This window comes from Takifugu flavidus, chromosome 18 (genome assembly GCF_003711565.1).
Source record: "Takifugu flavidus isolate HTHZ2018 chromosome 18, ASM371156v2, whole genome shotgun sequence".
NCBI classification, from domain to species: Eukaryota; Metazoa; Chordata; class Actinopteri; order Tetraodontiformes; family Tetraodontidae; genus Takifugu; species Takifugu flavidus.
The window spans coordinates 12441332-12459255 of NC_079537.1; the positions used below are offsets into that span (position 1 = coordinate 12441332).

Here is a 17924-nt window from a genome sequence, read left to right on the forward strand (position 1 = left end):
CGCTCCGCAGCACATCAATAAGCTCGACTCTTCCTGCCAAGTACCCAGCTCTCCGGCATGACCCGCTCCTCCTTTATCTATTCTGTTTAAAGACTCCGGTTTGCAGGAGAAGGAGCTTGATCACCTCCTGGGACCCCCCAGCCCCCCAATTGCTCGTCAAGTTTGCAGAGTAAGAAAGTCTTCAGAAGTTTGTTGACAGATCTCGGCGGGGGGGGGGGGGGGGGGGCGATGGACAAGGTAACCTTGGCACGCCAGAGGACAAACAGGAGCGATCAAGGAAGGGGGGGGGGGTTTGTGGAGGAGACGGAGCAGATCAGGAAGGAATGGGAACACAGGTGAACACGGTGGGGGGCGCACCTGAGAAACCCACCTGGGGGGGGGGGGGGACGACTTCATTTCCTGTCCCTCAGAAACACAAAACGCCATCAGAGCTCTTAAAGTCCGACCCGCTAACGTGCGTCTGCCGGCGTTCCTGTATCCGCTCGACGGACGATTGAAGATAAAGAAAATGTTTGAGGAATTCTTTGGCAGTAAGTCGGAAGAGAGGATGTTTTGGTTGGGAATTTCAAAGGAGGTTTGATGAGTCGCAACAAACAGGAAGCAGCGACGGAGGAAGCCAGGGTCACGCTAACGCAGCGCTGTCGCTAACCTAGCTAGCTGGACTGAACTGGAGTAAAGTCCAGGAATTTTCCGAGCAGGAAAAGTGGCTTCAGGTGAAACACGAACCTGCTGCTGCGTTTGTGCTCCACAGGTGAACAACTCAGCGTTCGGCCGCCCCCCCGCCGCCGCGGCGCCGTGTTTGGACAAGATGATGAATATACCAAACACGCCGCCGGCCCCCATAATGGATCCGCGTGTCAGCGTGGGACTCGGAGGTGTTTCCTGAGGAGCGCCGTGTGTCTCCGGGCTCTGCAACCGCCGGGATCCGCAGGTGCACAAGCCATCGATCACACGCCGCGGCCATTACCAGGCGGGGGCGGCGGTGGGTAATGTTCCCACCGCCGCCCCCGCCGGGGCCCCAAGCGCTCCCGGGTCAAGCTCCCGGCCGGGCGGCGGTAATCACAGCGACAGCGGGCTGACGGATAACGCGCTTGTCTGTACACATCAAAGACAACAAAGCTAACCGCGCAGGAACACGCGCAGTCCAACAGAAAGCTGGTCACGCCAACGCTAACGCGGTGGCGGCGTTAGCAGCTAACGCCAGTGGTCTGTTTACAGAATAAACACATAAAGCAGAAGAGCGGAATCGTCCATTAGCGCCTCTGTAATATTCCTGCTGGAACCTCATTAACTTCAAACCAGGAAATGAGGCAGAAACAAAGGCGAGCGTTCTCCGCCTGATTGTGAGTCGAGTCGAGCGAAATTAAATATAAACCCGTCGTTTGCACAGCCCCCAGCTTTCAGAGATCCAGAGCTCGTGCTAGCGCTCCGCCCCCACCGCTACGTTAACGCTAACACACGACTGACTGAAGCGGGATCTGCTTCGATTCCAAAACTTCCCGTTTATCGACACCAACGATCAATTGACTCAATCAAAGACGCCGAATAATGGCGTGCAGGTGGTTAGCTCGTTGGCTAGCGCGTCTGCTGGTGACGTGAACATCCGTGGTTAAGAAACACAAATCAATAAAGTCGGAAGGTTAAAGCGACTTCCTGCGGAGCCCCGACAATCGGCGTCCTGACAGGAGAACAGCTGCCGTTGTAGCTTCCACACGGCGTCCGGGCGGCGGCGGCGTGGGGGGGGCAGGTGAGAGGCAGATGGGTGGCAGGAAGAGAGGGAGCCAGAAATAGAGGAGAGCAGATAAATAGAGGGAGAGGATGAGGGGAGGAAGCGGAGCGTGGTGGAGTCGGCCGCTGGGACCGTGAGGAATGAGCCGGCGGTGCTATAGGAGGCCTTAATGAGCGTTGGCTCCAAACCCGGAGAGGCGCCGCAGCGCTCGCCCAATCTTCTGTCTTCGCTCACAGCCAACGAGGTGCCGGCGCTGCCGTTAGCGCTCGCGCACGCGGCCTTCCTCCGCGCGGCCTCGCGCGCACGATCCACTGGATTTGTCCTAATTTAGCTCAGCGGGGGGGCGCGATCTTCTGCTACAATGTAGCAGCGCTAACGCCGCGGAGCCCCGGCTCCTACAGACAACGCTGGTGGTCCGACTGGTGGTCCGGGGCGTCCGACTGGTGGTCCGACTGGTGGTCCGATTGGTGGTCCGACTGGTGGTCCGGGGCGTCCGACTGGTGGTCCGATTGGTGGTCCGACTGGTGGTCCGACTGGTGCCGAGGATCCCAATGAGCAATAAGCACCTCTGAGGCGGCCGCGGTCGCATAACGGCCACTTTAGCATTAGCAAAAACGGCCGTTGCTATCATGACCTGCGGTGGGTCGGCTGCCCCGCTCACCCTCCCAGCAGCTCCGGCGAGGTCGGAGCGTCTGGGCTCTGATCCGTCCCATAGAAACACGGCTCCTTTTTTATTTATCTTTACTTCCTGGGAAAAGGCGGAATGACATCCTGAATTACAGCCTGACGCGGCTGAAAAATGAAAAAATGATGAACAGCAGGACAGAGAAATTCAATGGGGACGAGTTGCAGAGGCGAGCTGTAAATCGGGGGGGGGGGGCAGGTGGGGGCGGGGGGCAGGTGGGGGGGGCACAGGTGACACTCTGCTGTCTGTTCTCTTAAAGAGCTCCGAAACCAGCAAAATAGCATTTTAGTACTTTAGCATCCAACGAGAGCTCCGAGCTGCCGATCGTGGACTTCCTGTTGGACCAGACCGGGACACGTCCAACGGTCCCTGAAGCTAAAGCTAATATTAGCATGAGCTCATCAGAGTCCGGCCCGTGTTGGGATTCACCGGCGGGAAATGGGATGAAAATGAAGATGTTCCGGAGAAAGTTTGGGGATTTGGGACTGTTGGGAGAGTGGGATTATTGTTTGCACAGCCGAGCGGGAGGAGCCGGGGAGACGGCGAGCTAACGGCGTAATTAGGCCGCTGCCTCTCAATTCCGGCTCCGAGTGGCCGTCAAGCTGCTGCCGGACCTTGAGCGGGGCGGGGAGCCCCTCCAAGACCCACTCTCATTAACTTGTAAGCAGCAGCTCGGCCCTAAATCATCCGCGCGCTCCCCCAGCAGCGCTGACCCCGCCTCCGGACGGCGGCGCGGCAGCGGCGAGGTGCTCCATCAGCGCCGGCCCACCGGACACCCCTGCTGATTTAATGGGCTACAATTACGCCGCTCCCGACACCGTACACGGCAAACATTTATCGATTTCCCTCCCACTAACTCAACAGCCCCCCCCCCCCCCACCCCCCCACCACCACCGCCAGCCTGTGATTAAATTACACGTTGTGAATTCAGCGGTGCGCTGACCTGGAGGCGGAGCTTCTGGTTACCATCGCCGTCCCAACCTGAAGCTTGTTTATCGTCTTCTACTCAGGAACATTTCTGGAGGCCGTAATGAGGAACCAGCGGCGCGGCTAATGCTACCGTGCATATCCGGTCTGATTACGTCACCGTGGCGACCCCAGAGTGCACGTTGGTTAACGGGGACTGGAACGGGCCACTCGGACGCCACCGAGCGAGGAGGACGGAAAACACACAAACGAAGCGGCGGCTCCCTCAGGAAACGCCTCATTTTCCTTTCTTCATTAAAGCACGCCCGCTAACGTGCAGCATGCTAACGTGCAGCATGCTAACGTGCAGCTGCGGCGCGTCATCAATCACGTCTTTGATGTTCGCCGCCACCTGGCGCCCGTGGTTCGTCTGCACGGCGGCGAGAACCAAACTACAAAGCTGAACATTGAGAAGAATATGACGTCGCTGTTGCAGCAGCGCTAACAAAGCTAACAAACATGCATCCATATGTGTTAGCAGGTTAAGTTACTCTTATTGCTAGCTCGGCATAATTGAGTCGCATCGATTTTAGCCTCACGTTTGAAAATCGTCTTTGTTTTCCAGCACAAACCCGCGGCGGCTGCAGTACCACCGGCGACCAGGGGGGCAGCGTTGAGCAGCAGCAATAAAGCTCAGAGGTCTTTTCCCACGATGATAATAACACCGATCAGGGAACCGGCGGCGATACTCGTACGAAACGGAGCGTATCACGTTATCTGTGCCGACACAGGTGGTGACTCACAGCAGGAAGCTGGTGGGCGGAACCTGCGTGTAAATCCGGCCTGTGGGAGGCGGCTTGTGAGGAACGTGGGAGGCGGCTTGTGAGGAACGTGGGAGGCCTTTTGTAGCAGCAGCAGGCCGGAATATCTGCCGCAGCAGCGCACGGTGACAGCGAGCGCTGATAGCGAGCGCTGTCCTCCTACTCTGTTCTGCCTGAGCTAAGCGTGTTGTGGTGTGTGTGTGTGTGTGTGTGTGTGTGTGTGTGTGTGTGTGTGTGTGTGTGTGTGTGTGTGTAGGGGTGATCTGTTTACATTTACAGTACACATATAAATATATATACACACGACCTCTTGAAGCCTGGTGATGCAAACACACACACACACACACACATACACGTGCGCACACACACACTCTGTGTTGTGTAACATCACTTTGAGGCCGTTGGCTTCTTTTAGGAGCAGAGTGGTGTGGAGGCGACCGTGGCTCAGCCTTTGGACCAGGCAGTGTGGGCCTGCTGACAGGGACGGGACTAAAGCTCTTCAGACCCAGCACACACACACACACACACACACACACACACACACACACACACACACACACACACACACACACACACACACACACACACACACACACACACACACACACACACACACACACACACCTCGTGATTTAGCTCTAACACCAACACAAACGTCCCGACTCGTCTCGTTTCTTCTCTCGCAGCTTTTTTGGGGCTTTTATTTTCTATTATATTTATTCATATTTATTAATATTTCTTACAAACCAGCGACAGTAAAAACCACAGGTGTGTGTGAACAACGTTAACGAGGTCGGTAACGTCGCTACAGTCGTTCTGCTTTTGACCCGGAAGTCGAGAAACACTCGGGAAAAACATCTGGGAAACTGCTGCTGTGGACGTTCCGAGCCGAGAATGGACGGAGGTTCCTCAGGGTGGCGTGTTGGAGCCACTCCGGTTCCAGACCAGACGCACAGGTGTTTGTACAGGTGTTTAGCATTTAGCTTCACAGGGAGTGAAACTGTTGGTTCCAGCCGTCACCATCCTGCCCGCGGACACGGATGTGGGAGGAGATCCGCATCTACCTGATCCAGGATAAATTCCCTGCTGTGACGGCGTCACGACGACGCTAACACCCCCGTTCCCTCTCCTGACAGTTGGCCTCCAACCAGCCGCGACGTTCCAGAGATTCCCGTTAATCTGATTATCTATCAGCTGAAATCTGCATGCAGGAACCCGAATCCGGCGAGGAAAGCCGCGTCAACGGAAGGGGGGGAAAAGCGCTATTTTGACAAACGCGATGATAAATGGAAGCTAACGGCTGGACGGAAAATAAGAGCCGGAGCAGCTGCCTGCCGCTGACTCGGGGAGGAGGAAGGAATCTTTTCAGAGATATTAACACAATCCATCACGAGCGTCTCACCATTACTCATGCACGAACCATCCATCAGATTAGCCGTTGCGCGGCTACGCTAATCATATTTACTGATAAAAGCTGCCGCTCCGCACGGGGAAAACACATATTCCTATAGGTTATCGGCGCGGCGAGGACACGTGCGCTCTGGAAAAAAGAGGATTTCATGGGCGCTGATGAGCAGATTTTATCTTTTGTTATTTTGACAACGATCCCGTCATCAATCAGGCAACCGGAGCGGCGGCAGCATCCACGACGCTCCAGAAACACTCCAGACCTTCAGACAGGCGTCCAATCAGCGCCGGAACCAGACGCGCCTAATTGGACCCGTGTTTGACGTCTGTCTGCCGCTGACAGCTCCGCCTGTTTCTGTTCCGTCGGAGAACGCCGCGGAACGCCGTCTTTAGGTCAACAAACACGGAAGTTTTCCCGCCGCCGCTCGCTAACACGGGCGTCGAAAATTCCCCGAATTCCTCACAGGTGATGGGAAAACAGCAGCAACACAAACGCATGTTGGAAGCGGTTTTCCGTGTCATCCGGGAGGGAACGCATGGCTTTAATAAGCTCGCCAGCGGGTCGACAGTCAGGTCGCACAACAAAGTTTGACAGGAATGATTAGCTTCAGCCGCCGCCGCTATCTCCGCATCGCTCCGACGTTTTCTAAATTGTATTAAATGGCTGATTGTATCCTCGCCGCCCCGAGGCGCCGCCGCCCATCAGGGGGGAATAAAGCTCGCCGATGAAATATTCATGTTGATCCCGTTAGAAACGGCCACGGCTTGTTTTAACCAAACATAAAGACTCGCTTCCGTCTCCCAAATGTGACTCCGGCTTTTTATTTTGTTTGCAAAACCAAATGGCGGCACGGCGGGGAGCCGCCCACATGACCCGGGAACCTGCCAATTAGAGCGAAGTCCCTCGCTGGCCGGCAGGTCTGCCAGCAACGGAAGGAGCTGCCCAACGTTCCTCGCCCAAATAATGGAGACGGATGCCTTTTCGGCAGGCTCGGAATGCTGCTCCCGCTACGCTAGCAGCTGAACGCAGCTAGCTCCTATCCAGGAAGAGGAACAAGCTTCGTTTTCATTGGTCGATAATCTGCTGTGATTGAATAGCTAGGTTAGCATCAACACGGGGACGGCGCTAGCGAGGCGAGGCGAGCGAGAGACGCGCTAACGTGACGCCGCGGGCTAGTTTGATTGTGGTTAATTTAGCCCTTCTCAGGGCAAATCCAACAAAAAACAGTGAAAAGGCATCGGAACGCCGGCGGGTTTATGTTAGCTTACAGATTCCAGATCCTCCTACCGGACAGCCGGTTAAAGGAATTCACCGGAAAAGCGGGATGTCAGAGGCAGAGGTTGGAAATCGTCCGAGCTGAGCCGGCGCTCGGCAGCAGCTGATCGGGGCAGGTGGCGTTTGGGTCGGGGAGCCGTTCGGAGCGGCCGGAGCGAGCGCGGTGCCGACTGGCGGAGAACCAGCCCGTTCCACAACCCATTAGTCAGGAACACCGACGAGCCAAACAGCTGCGGAGGGAACGTCGTCATTCCAGCGCCGAGCCAGCGTGGCTCCTTCCGGTGACCTCTCGCCCCCCCCCCACCTCCACAGCCCGAGGCCGTACTGCGGCTAACGCTAACGCAGCTCCCAGAGAGCTAATTAAAGGGGCTGTTTCTAAAGAACTCCTGCGTTCTGTTTATTTGTGCTTCGCCGCGGCCCCGTAAATTACGGAGCGGAGCCGCGTCTGAACTTTTAATCTAATCACGCCGCACCGCGAGCCTCTGTTTCCCCGTGTCAGACCGCCCTAATGAGGTCTGTTCTGAGCCGTGGCCATTAGCGGCGGAAACGGTGGCGAGACGCGCGATGCTGCCACGGAACCTAATCCCCGGCTTCTCCCTGCGGGCCTGCGGCCATGAAGCGAGCTGTAAAAAGCCCGGCAAACCAGAGCCCGCCTAGAGACGCCATGTTGGGCCGACAGGACGCCACCAACAGGACGCCGCCGACGGCGTGCGGGCTGAGCAGCGCCGCCTGGTGGTCACCCTGAACGTGACGCGTTTAACGCCACTTAGCTCTGACGTCCGCTCGCTTTCTGTGAACTATTTTGTCTTGGACGGCCGCGCTAACGCGCCCATTACGGGGGGGCGGCGGCGGCGAGGCTTCTCACGTGCGGCGCTCATTAATTCCGAACTGGGAACCGTTTCCTGTTTCCAGGCTGGAGCGCTCTGGATTCAGCTGCCTGTGTGTCGTCAACCCACTCAGCCTGAATAATTCATCACAATATTTATTAGCACTCCGAGGTACAATTAGATGAATCGGGATTAAGAACGAGCTCGTCGGCGGAGGAGGAAGTGGAACGGGATTCAGGCGGGCCGAGCTCGGAAACATTATCAAAATAAAGCCGAGCGGATTAATTCCTGTTCTCCGACGCTTCTTTTCTCCCTCTCGTGTTTAATATTCGATCTGCGATGACGCGCTAAAACAGGCGCCGCGGCGTCGACGTTTGCTCCCGAGCCACGTGCTCAGCGGTCGCAGCCCTTAGCATTAGCATTAGCATTATGCGTCGTCTGTGACGGACGCGCGAGACCAGAATCACGGAATCGCGACTTTTCTGTTGTTGCTCATGGTTCCGCTAATGCTAGCTCCCTCGTCTATGCTAACATTTGCCTGTAGCCTTTATTGACAAACGTGGCGTATCCTGCCAGGACTTGGGCGAAGGTCACAAGACGACCTTTAGGCGACGCCCATGAGGGTCTGTCTGAACTTTGACCTTCTGTGATTCACCTGAACCTTCAACTTTATTCAACCTTCATCTAAAGCTCATTAAAAAGAAGAACCAATGATGTTGGTTGGTGTTTAGGTGAAGGAAAGGTCAGAGGTCAGGACCCGATCACGGGGGGGGGGGTCAGACTGACGGGGGGGTCAGAGACGTTGGCGTCTGAGGTCACCGGAGCTCCGATTCACATTCATAGATCGGTGCAACTTTAAAGTTGCCTGGATGATGCCGACCTGTTCCGGCTCCAGATCCAGATCCAGATCCAGAGCCGGTCCAGATCCAGGGCCGGTCTAGATCCAGGGCCGGTCCAGGCGGGTCCGGATTAGAGATCCTGGAAAGCAGCAGATTCCCAGGACGCACCAAAAGCTCATCAACAGTCGGAGGAACCCAGGAACGATTTATTTGATGTGCACGTGAGCGCGGGCGACGAGCCGAGTTAGCTGCCAATTAAGACTCCTGACGGGACGGCTGCTCGTTAGCTTTAGCTTTCACTCATTTCTCAGCCGCTAACCTACGGGTGTGCACGTGAGTGTGTGTGTGAGCGTGCACGTGGTAAAACAGCGACTGTCATTAATCACGGAGTGATTCACAAACTCTCGAGACGACCCTGATCAGCCAGAACCGGCGACGTCTGGAATGTTCTGATCCGGATCCCCCTGGAAACCCAGGAAAAATCCGGAGAGGATCCGACGTTCCAGATCAGAAATCCTGTCGCCTCTAAATGAAGCGCTAATGTTAATATTAGCCAGGGTTGATATTAGCTACCAACAGCCATTTACATGTACAAATTTGTGAGGATGGCCTTGGATACCTGAGAGCCGCTAACAGCCGCTAACAGATGCTAACAGATGCTAACAGCTGCTAACAGATGCTAATAGCTGCTAACAGATGCTAATAGCTGCTAACAGCTGCTAACAGCTGCTGAGCAACGTCGACTGGTTTTATCGAGCTAAACTGGAGCCATTTTCTGTGTTGGGTTTCACTAGCCAAGCTAACGAAAGTTAGCACTGAAAGCTCATCCCAAACAGGAAGCGGACGTGTGATGTCGGAGCCTCCGTCCGCATTATCAGCCGATCTTTCACATCAAAGGAATCATGAAATAATTACTAAATTAGCAAACTTCAATCAGACGCGTCACCGCTGAAGTCTGGATACAGACGGAACACGCCGGCGCCGGCGGAGCGCCGGGCTGGCTTTATCTTCAGACGCGCTATCGGAGCGGTTCTGGAAGTGGGCCCGGAGGCCTCCGGCTCACGTCTGTGGGTTTGGACCTGATGAAAGAAGGTTCTGTAATTGCTCCTCGGGTCCGTCAGACACAGGAAGCTTCATCGTGGCGTCCGCAGCGGCGCCGCGGCGTTCCAGATGATTCCGCTGGCAGCCGAGCGCTTCCATTGTTCCCGTTCCCACAGATGGGATGAGAGCGCGCGGCGCCTCTGTTGTCCCCCGCGTCCCCGTCCAGTCCAACAGAACCCGCGTTTGTCCCGGCAAACAAAACCCCCTCCCGGGTGACCGGTTTAACGCGGCCGATCTGCCAGAACCCTCGCGGCGGCTCCGCCTTTTATTCCTCCTCATAAAGAATAACAATGGCGTTCCGTGCCGGGAGCCGGGCGGGACCGTCGAGGAAGACTAATAGGACGCAGAGTTGGAGGCGTATGTCGGCGCAGACGTGGCGCTGAACTTCCCGTCCATCATTCCGTCCATTTACCCACCGCTGAGGCACATCTGGGTCCAGGTGGCGTCCGAACACGCCGCCGGCGTGCTGCTAACGGCCGCCGTCATTCTAAGTGACGGGACGGGAAAACCGACATGGCAGCGTCTCCCTCAGCCTCTTTAGCTCCTGTTAGCCGCCACTGTGGCGCTAAGAGCTCGGTGGCCCCGCCGGGTCCAGCTGGTCCGGATCCAAGTCCCATTAGAACTAAAAAATTAGCAGTCGTAGCTAAACACGGCGATGCTAACAAACCAGCTAGCATCTCTTTTCCCTGGTTCTAAGTAACTCATAGTGACAAAGTTTACGTAGCCGTTGTAGCTGCTCTCACAGGGGTCGTTGCTATAGTGACGGGTGGGGGGGGTCTGGAGTGGGGGGGGGGGGTCCAGCCGCCGTTGGACACATTTTCCCGCTGATTGAATTATTATTCCCACATGATGAACGGAGCGGCTGGAGGGGGCGGGGCTCCTCTGTAGCCGCACCTCTCGGGGGAGACGTGCCCCCCCACCCCCCCCCCGGCTGAGAGCGGGAATCAATCGGGAAGGTCTGACGGATGAAAAGTATCACAAAGTCGGACTTTTAATCTGCCAAACAATCTGGGGGAGGTCACCCCGCTGATTTGGGGGGGGGGCACTTTTTCCAATCTACCCTGCAGCAGATCTGGCGGGGGCTTGTTCCCAGCACCGCCCCCCCAGGGGAAATGTAATTCCCTTCCTCAGGTCAGTCAGGGTGGGGGGGGCCAAGGTGGCGCTCATAAAGCACATGACCAGCTGGGCGTCCTGGGTAAACGGGGGAGCGGGCATCAAAGCAAACACCCCCCCCCCGTAAGATGGGGGCGGGAACGGGGACCTGCTCCGACCATTACTCACGAGCTTCCCGGTGTTTTCAATCCGCGCTCGCCACGGGCTCCCTGAGCGATCACACGGCCCACGCCGCGCTAGCGCATTGATCACAGCGCAGCTAGCTGGAGGCAAGCCCCGCCCCCTAACCTTTTCCTGCCCATCACGCGGTCGACTCCGATTCTCCCGCTGCCGGGTCGATGATTTTAACACGTCGTTAATATTCCGGCGACGGAGCTTCCTCGATCGGACACGAGCGTCCCGGAACCAACTTCCACCACGCAGATGTGGTCACCCAGGCACAAGGAGGCCCCGCCCACGATGGCGACCACGCGGCACAGATCGGTGCAAGGAAGCGGCGCCGCCGACATCAGCTCCTCCCACCAGCGGCGGGCGTCTCCTGAAGACTCTTCCCGATTAATCCGGTGGCTCCTCCGGCTCCAGGATAAGCGGCGTCCTCGGACGGCGTGCGTCCCCCCGGAGACGCCTGTCCTCTTACGCCGTAATTGAAAAAGATGGATCTCGGCGAGCGTCTCCCGGTGCGGCGAGCACGAGTCCTCCGCGACTCCCCGCCAGCGTCCGACGCCGCCTTCAGCCTCGGAACGCCAGGAAAACAGAGGACATTTGCAATTTTATTACTCTTTAATGGGTTTCTCTGGCGGGCGGCGGCCGCACTTCCACGTGCCGCCGCCCATAAATCCGGCCGCCGCCGGAGCGCCGCTCGCATTATTCATACATTCCCACCGATTAGAGGAGACGATTGCATCGTTTCCTGCTCGCCGCCGTCCTAACTCGATTATGGGATATCTACGAGCTGCGCGCGGCGTTGGTGGCGGCGGCGCGCCCACCTGTTGCCGCGGCGACCATCAGGTGTCGATAAAGTTTATTCCCGAGAATCTAAAGCTTAATAAAGTAGCGGCGATTATTGATCGGTCACAGTTTGATTAGATTAACCTTCGTGGTCATGGATTTCTGGGTTTGTTACCGCGGCGATACCGCGACGCCGCTCGACCTTCATCACTCGTTTATTAAATAATCGTTTCCTGTTGCAGATTTATCACCGTCCCAGAGAACAATCCTCTGTCATGTGACCTGGAACCAGCGATAACAGGCGATGAAGCTAACGCTAACGCACAATTAGCCAAAGTGCTACGTCAACAGCGACGATCCTCAACTCTCATCGTGTCTCAGCAGGACCGTGAGTTAGCACGATCAATGTTAGCATAGCGCTGTGGCGGGCAAACGCCACCAATCAAGTGCTTAACGCAAAGGTCAAAGGTCAGCCCGACAGCAGGTCGGGGATCAAAGCGTCCAGATGAAGAGATTTTATCCGCGGGACAAAAATCGACGGGAAATGAGACGACGAAACGACTCCGAGTCAAATAAAAGCGAATCTGGATGCGGCGCCGAGCGCGTTCCAAGATGGATGACGGAGCGAACGACTCCAAATGGACTCGTAACTGCCGCCGCCGCTCAAATCGTCCTTTCGAAATGGACTTTTTAACACCGTCACCTCGGCAGCAACGCGGCTAAACTGTTGTAAATTTCACCGTGGCCACGGCGGCGGGACGCGGCGTGCCAGCCCTAATTATTCGGGCCGCGCGGCGCCGCAGCTTCCGTGATTGATGCGGCAAACGTTCCCGGTGAAAGTAATCAGGAATCCCAGGCCGGAGCGGATCTCGCCAGCAGGTCACGTGACATCAACTTCAGCCACTTTTGCACTCATTAGCACATGTTAGTGAGCAAAGCTAGCTTACCTTTGTGCAAGCTAACATCTGTTCATGCTAGCTGTCACAGAGAAAGGACATGTTTTCTGCCACACCTGGCTAACATCAATGCTAACACCTATGTTAGCTACCACGAGCACAGCGTCTGGAGCCTGTCCCTCCAGGCTAACATCTGGCCCAGCTAGCTCCACCTGCCAGAGTTTACCTGTCATACTAGCATCTGTCAGGAGAGGCTAATGTCTGCAACCATCTGCCATGCTAAGCTACAACCTGCAGCGCTACGGCGCCGCCTCTCATCATCGCCCCTAAAAGTTGCCGTTTAATCGGAGGCGAGTGAAAACAAGGCGCGTCCGACCGACACCGCGATAAATCAAAGCGCAGCTCAGGTGATGAAAACAAACGAGGAGCCTGCTGATTTATCGTCACCGCCACGTTTCCAAACGCCGCGGCGCTCGCTAACACAGAGGCCGCAAAAACAGCCGCCTCCGTTTGCTTAAGGACGAGAACAAACCAGGAAAAACCGCTGGCTGCTGCGTCAGCGTTAGCATCAGCGTTAGCATAGCAGTCAGGGCGGAGAAAACGGGGATTAAACAAATGGTGGTTAGTTACAGGGCCCACCTTGGTCCTCTGGCGTTAGCATGACACTTAGCTACGCTGAGAGTTAAACCAACCGCCATGCCATGAACCAGTGAGGGGGCGGGGCTTCTTATCATTAATGGCTGCGGGGTCGCCTCGCCCCTCTGAATCATTTACATCATAAACATCGTGAATTATGGGTTACAGGAAGGGCACCGCGCGACCAAAATACGCCTTATTTTCATCAAGCTAGCAAGCTAGCGGCTCATGGAAATCAGAGGCCTCGGCGGCGCCGCACGGTGCCTGAAGGACGCGCCGTTGGGATCCAACGCGACGCGGGTCAGCAGAGGGCGGAGTTCCAGCTCATTAGCCGCAGCGCGAGACGGCTACGATAATACCGACAAACGGGAAACAGTGAGGGAGCCGTCGTCATAGCGACCAGCTAGCAGCAGCTTTCTCTCCCAGAGGATTCAGCACATTTCTGATGTTTCTCTGAACCAAACGCTCGTTTATCTTTAACGAGTTCATCAACGCGGAGGAGCCGCGGCCCTGGAGTTTAGCCACGCCCCCGGCGCTGCAGCACTCGCTTGTGTTGAGCTCCGTCTGCCGTCAGGACCCTCCGACGTCCTTGGCGCCGTTCACCGGGACAGCCACCGGAGCTGGGAAGACTCCGCCTCCTGCTGTTCGGTCGGGGATGCCAAACTGGCGCCAGGACCCGTGTGGACGCTCCGGAAAACACGGAGCGCTTGGACGACTGGAGCCGGGTCGGCGCCAACGGAGCTCCTGCCAGCAGAGCAACTGTGGCTAACGTCTGCTCGCGCTGCTCTTTTACCGGCAGACCTCCGGGGGGAGGATGCAGCCATCGGGGGGGGCGGGTCCATCCGGGCCAGACGCTGCGGCAGAGAGGGGGCGGCGAGGAGGAGTGGGCGGGTCGTGGCGGTCGTCCATCCTGATCCCATTAGACTGGTAAAACCAGCCCGGAAGGACGGGCAGGAACCAGGTGGACAGAGGACGGAACCAGGGGTGTCCTGGAGACCAGGACCCACGTGGGGTCCCCCCCCCATAGACGCTGCGTCTCCATGACAACCCAACACGTCCTTGAACCTCTACTTCCTGGTTTAAATATCATCACATCATGCAGGAATGCTGTCAGAGATGCTAGCAGGGATGCTATCAGAGATGCTAACAGGGATGCTGTCAGAGATGCTAGCAGGGATGCTGTCAGAGATGCTAACAGGATGCTATCAGAGATGCTAACAGGGATGCTGTCAGAGATGCTAACATTGAATGACCTTTGTCATTCAAACATTTCCTGTTCAGGATGTTGTAACCTTCCTGTCGCCTCGCGGGGGCCCTAATCCGGCCTGATAGCGCCGCCGCCGCCGCCCCGTCCTGAGATAGCCACGCGTCTCCCAGGGTTCGGCTTGGAGGGACCTTTTAATGAAAGATTTCCTGTAAATGGAGATAATTATGGGATGAGGCGACTTGGCGCTCAGGCCTAATGAGGAAGATAAGAGCTCTTCAGCGGCTCCGCCGACCACCTGGGAGGACGCCGGGGGCGTGGCCTGCGTGCTACGGGCCCCTCCTCATCCCAAACCGGAGAAAATAAAGGACAAAAAACTGAAATCGGACATTTTAAATCCGACACCTGCTGGATTTGAGGAAGGCCGACGGCGGCAGAAGCACGTGGTCATGTGATTACCTCGGCGTGGCGAGGACGCCATTGAGCGGGGATGAGAGCGGCGCCGCCGGGAGTTCGCCGCGCTAGCACCGGCGCTAATACGGGCTTTCATGAGGCAGCGCACTTCAACGCCGCCGCCGCCGCCGCCGTATTTACAGACGCTCACGAGGGAGACGGATAAACCGCCTGATTATCAAGTTTTCCCGCCGCCTGGCGATTCGCCGTGCGCGCCTCCGAGCGCCACCTCGCCAACTTAATGATTGTTAATGACTTCTTAACGACTTCTTAATGGCTTCATCAGGAAGATCCTGCACCAGCACATTCTGACAAGGAGGAGCCTCCCCCGAGAGCCCGGATCACGCCGCCGCCGCCGCCGCCGCGCCGTGTCTTTCTGCTCCGATAACACACGTTAAATCCGCTCGTCTGAGACAACATCGCCGACGGGAACATTTGATCGGCGTGGAACTTCGGGGGACGCCTGATGTAACCCCGTACAATCGCATCGGGAGGTGACGGGCGCCCACGTGGGCGGCGAGCTAGCGCTGCCGCGTCAACGCCGTCTCGGAACATCGGAGTGACACCTGAGGTTGCGTAATCGCGTCGGCTCCGACTTTCAAGGAAGCGACAGTGATGCAAGAGCGAGGAAACGTGACGACGGCGCCCGGAGCGGCGCGGCGCCACGGTCGGATGACAGCTGACGCCGGAGCTACGAGCGGCGTGTTGAGGGCGGCCAGCGGCAAGATGCTCCGGGTGGCCTCCGAGTCCGCGTGAAGAAGGCGGCAGCTGATTGGTCCTCGCAAACCCAGCAAAGGTCAAAGGTCGACGATAGGAAGCTGCTGAGGACCAAAGCGTGCGCTGATGCTAAGCTAGTAGCAACCAATAGGAGGAGCTTCAGCGTCATCAAGGTCACATGACGTCACCTGAGACGTGTGGAGGAGCGGCACACTTTGATCTGAGCCTTTGATCGGTGGTCCGAAGGGGAACTGCAGGAACGCCGGTTCTAAAGCCCCTCCCCCTTTTATTCCAGGAGCAACGGGAGCTGCTGGCGCTAATTTCCAGGATTACTTATTTCTGAGGGAGGGAAACAAACTTCCAGCCCGACGTTCCGACACTGTCAGGACGGATAGATGATGACGGCGGGTCAAGTTGGGAGTCGCGTTGGCGCTCCTGAAGGAAAGTGACGGCGGCGACAAGCACAAGCCAGAAAACTCCGATCCTGGCGCGGAGCGCCGATGCTATTGTGTCACATCGCGTTTGGAAAACGTCAACAAAAACTGGCGTGAGCTGCACGGACGACCTGGAGAGCAGGAAGCCGACGGGAACGGCTCCTCCAGGAGGAACTCTGATCCCAGTCTGACCGTTTACAGCCCCAATCCGGGATTTCCGAGCACCGCACGATTTTTCCTTTGACCACAGATGAACCAAAGTGGCGTCCGTGATCAAAGACGCTCCTCCGACCTCCGGATTAAACGCTTGAATCGACGTCTTCCGTCTGCTCGGGTCGGCGTTCCGAATCGCTCGACAACGAAATGACGTCCTCGGCTCCGAATGGCGGAGCTGATCAACAAACGAGCGTTTTCACGGCTCGCCCGGCACTGATGCATCCTGGGACATCTGTCCACAGGAGTCGTGTGTGTCGACCCTGGAGAAAGTGGGCGGAGCAAGTGGGAAGCGTTCCCTCACCGGCCACGTGTGACCAGGTGAGCCGTTGTTTACCGGCGGCTCCCCGCGAGGAGAGGAGCTGACCCGTGTCCGTAGCCGGGAGTGGGACAAATGGAGAACATCTCCGGGAGTCCTTATTTATGCGGGAATGCCCTTGGGAGACTTTGCACTTGTTTACACAGCGGCGGCGGCGTTCCTTCGTGATGGCTGCGAGTAAATGAGCCGCGTGTTTCCAATTTGTCCTGGACGAGGAAGCTTTGGGGTCTCTGCTGCCCTCACGCTCCTCGGGGTGCGTTTGATCGTGTGTGGAAGTACGGAAAGGAGGTTAAAGCCGCCGCGCCTTTGGAAATCGACCTGAACGTACGGGCACGGAATTCCCGAGGGCGCCAGGACGGCGGCGCCGCATCCGGGGGACAAATGAGAGTTTTTAGGGGTTTCCAGAGAGAAGCTTCACCTTTGAAACGGATCGTTGGTCCAGATGAGGACACCGAAAACAGGCCGGAATCTCACCAGAGGTGGAGCCGGCACATAAAACGTTCCAGGGAAGTTTTGTCTCAACACAGGAAGCAACGGCGACCCGGAGTCCCACAACACCATGAACCCGGTTCTGTTCCCCTCTGCCGGAGGAACTAGTCCTCCATCCGGTCAAAGAGAGCCGGATGGAGACTCCTCCTAAACCTCCACCGTTTGATTGCTGGGAGGTGAATTGATCCCAAGCGGCGGCGTTCCCGCCCCCCCAGGAGCCAGATAGTCCTCCCGGGCTCCTCAGAACTCGTGGGAAGCTCCTGGTCTCTGCACCCGCCGGTGCTCGACGCTACAGGGCGCCAAAAACCAAGAGACTGGGATTATTTTAGCATTCCGCCGTGACGTTCCTGAGCAGGAATGTGGAACTCCTGAGTCATTCCAAACGCCACAAAGCAGCAGGTTACCTCTGTAGCCACGCCCCCTTTTCAAGTTGCCCTTGAAGAGTAAATTGCAACAGCAGCTTTGATGCGTCGGACACGCTCCGAGATAGCATCTCCGCTAGCGCCGGCACGCTCCGGATCATCATCCCAATGACTCTGTTCCCGCCGTCTTTTAACCGGCTTCGCTTCGACGGCGCCGTTGGAATATTTTGTAACCGTTTCCGCTTCTTCCCGTTTCTGTAGTAGCCGAACACTTAAGCAGAACCGGCGGCGACGGATGGGATCCGGCATTGTGGGAAGTTTTCCTGCTGCCGCGGTCACAGAGGAGGCAACGCTAATGCTAACGCTAACACCGCGTGGCAGGTCACCTGTGGTCCTACCTGTCGGAGGAGGGAGGAGTCACTCGCTGCTGTTCCGAATGTCGGCGCCTGGATTCAGCGGCAGGAATCTGTCGGAGAGAGAAGATTTCAGGAATCTGGACTAAATCTGCCGCCCCCTCAGGGGGAGCGTTTGCTTATGGCGAGGGTCCGT

The 17924-nt window shown here is 56.9% G+C and overlaps 1 protein-coding gene across 4 annotated transcripts in view; it reads right to left on the reverse strand.

Annotated features, from left to right (window-relative positions):
• Nucleotides 1-17924, reverse strand: part of rbfox3a (RNA binding fox-1 homolog 3a) — a 223950-nt gene that overhangs the window by 172013 nt on the left and 34013 nt on the right. For all 4 annotated transcript variants that reach the window (XM_057015304.1, XM_057015301.1, XM_057015303.1 and 1 more), the window contains exon 2: nt 17774-17841. The gene's annotated coding sequence lies outside the window, so the exon portion shown is untranslated. The remainder of the gene's footprint in view (nt 1-17773; nt 17842-17924) is intronic.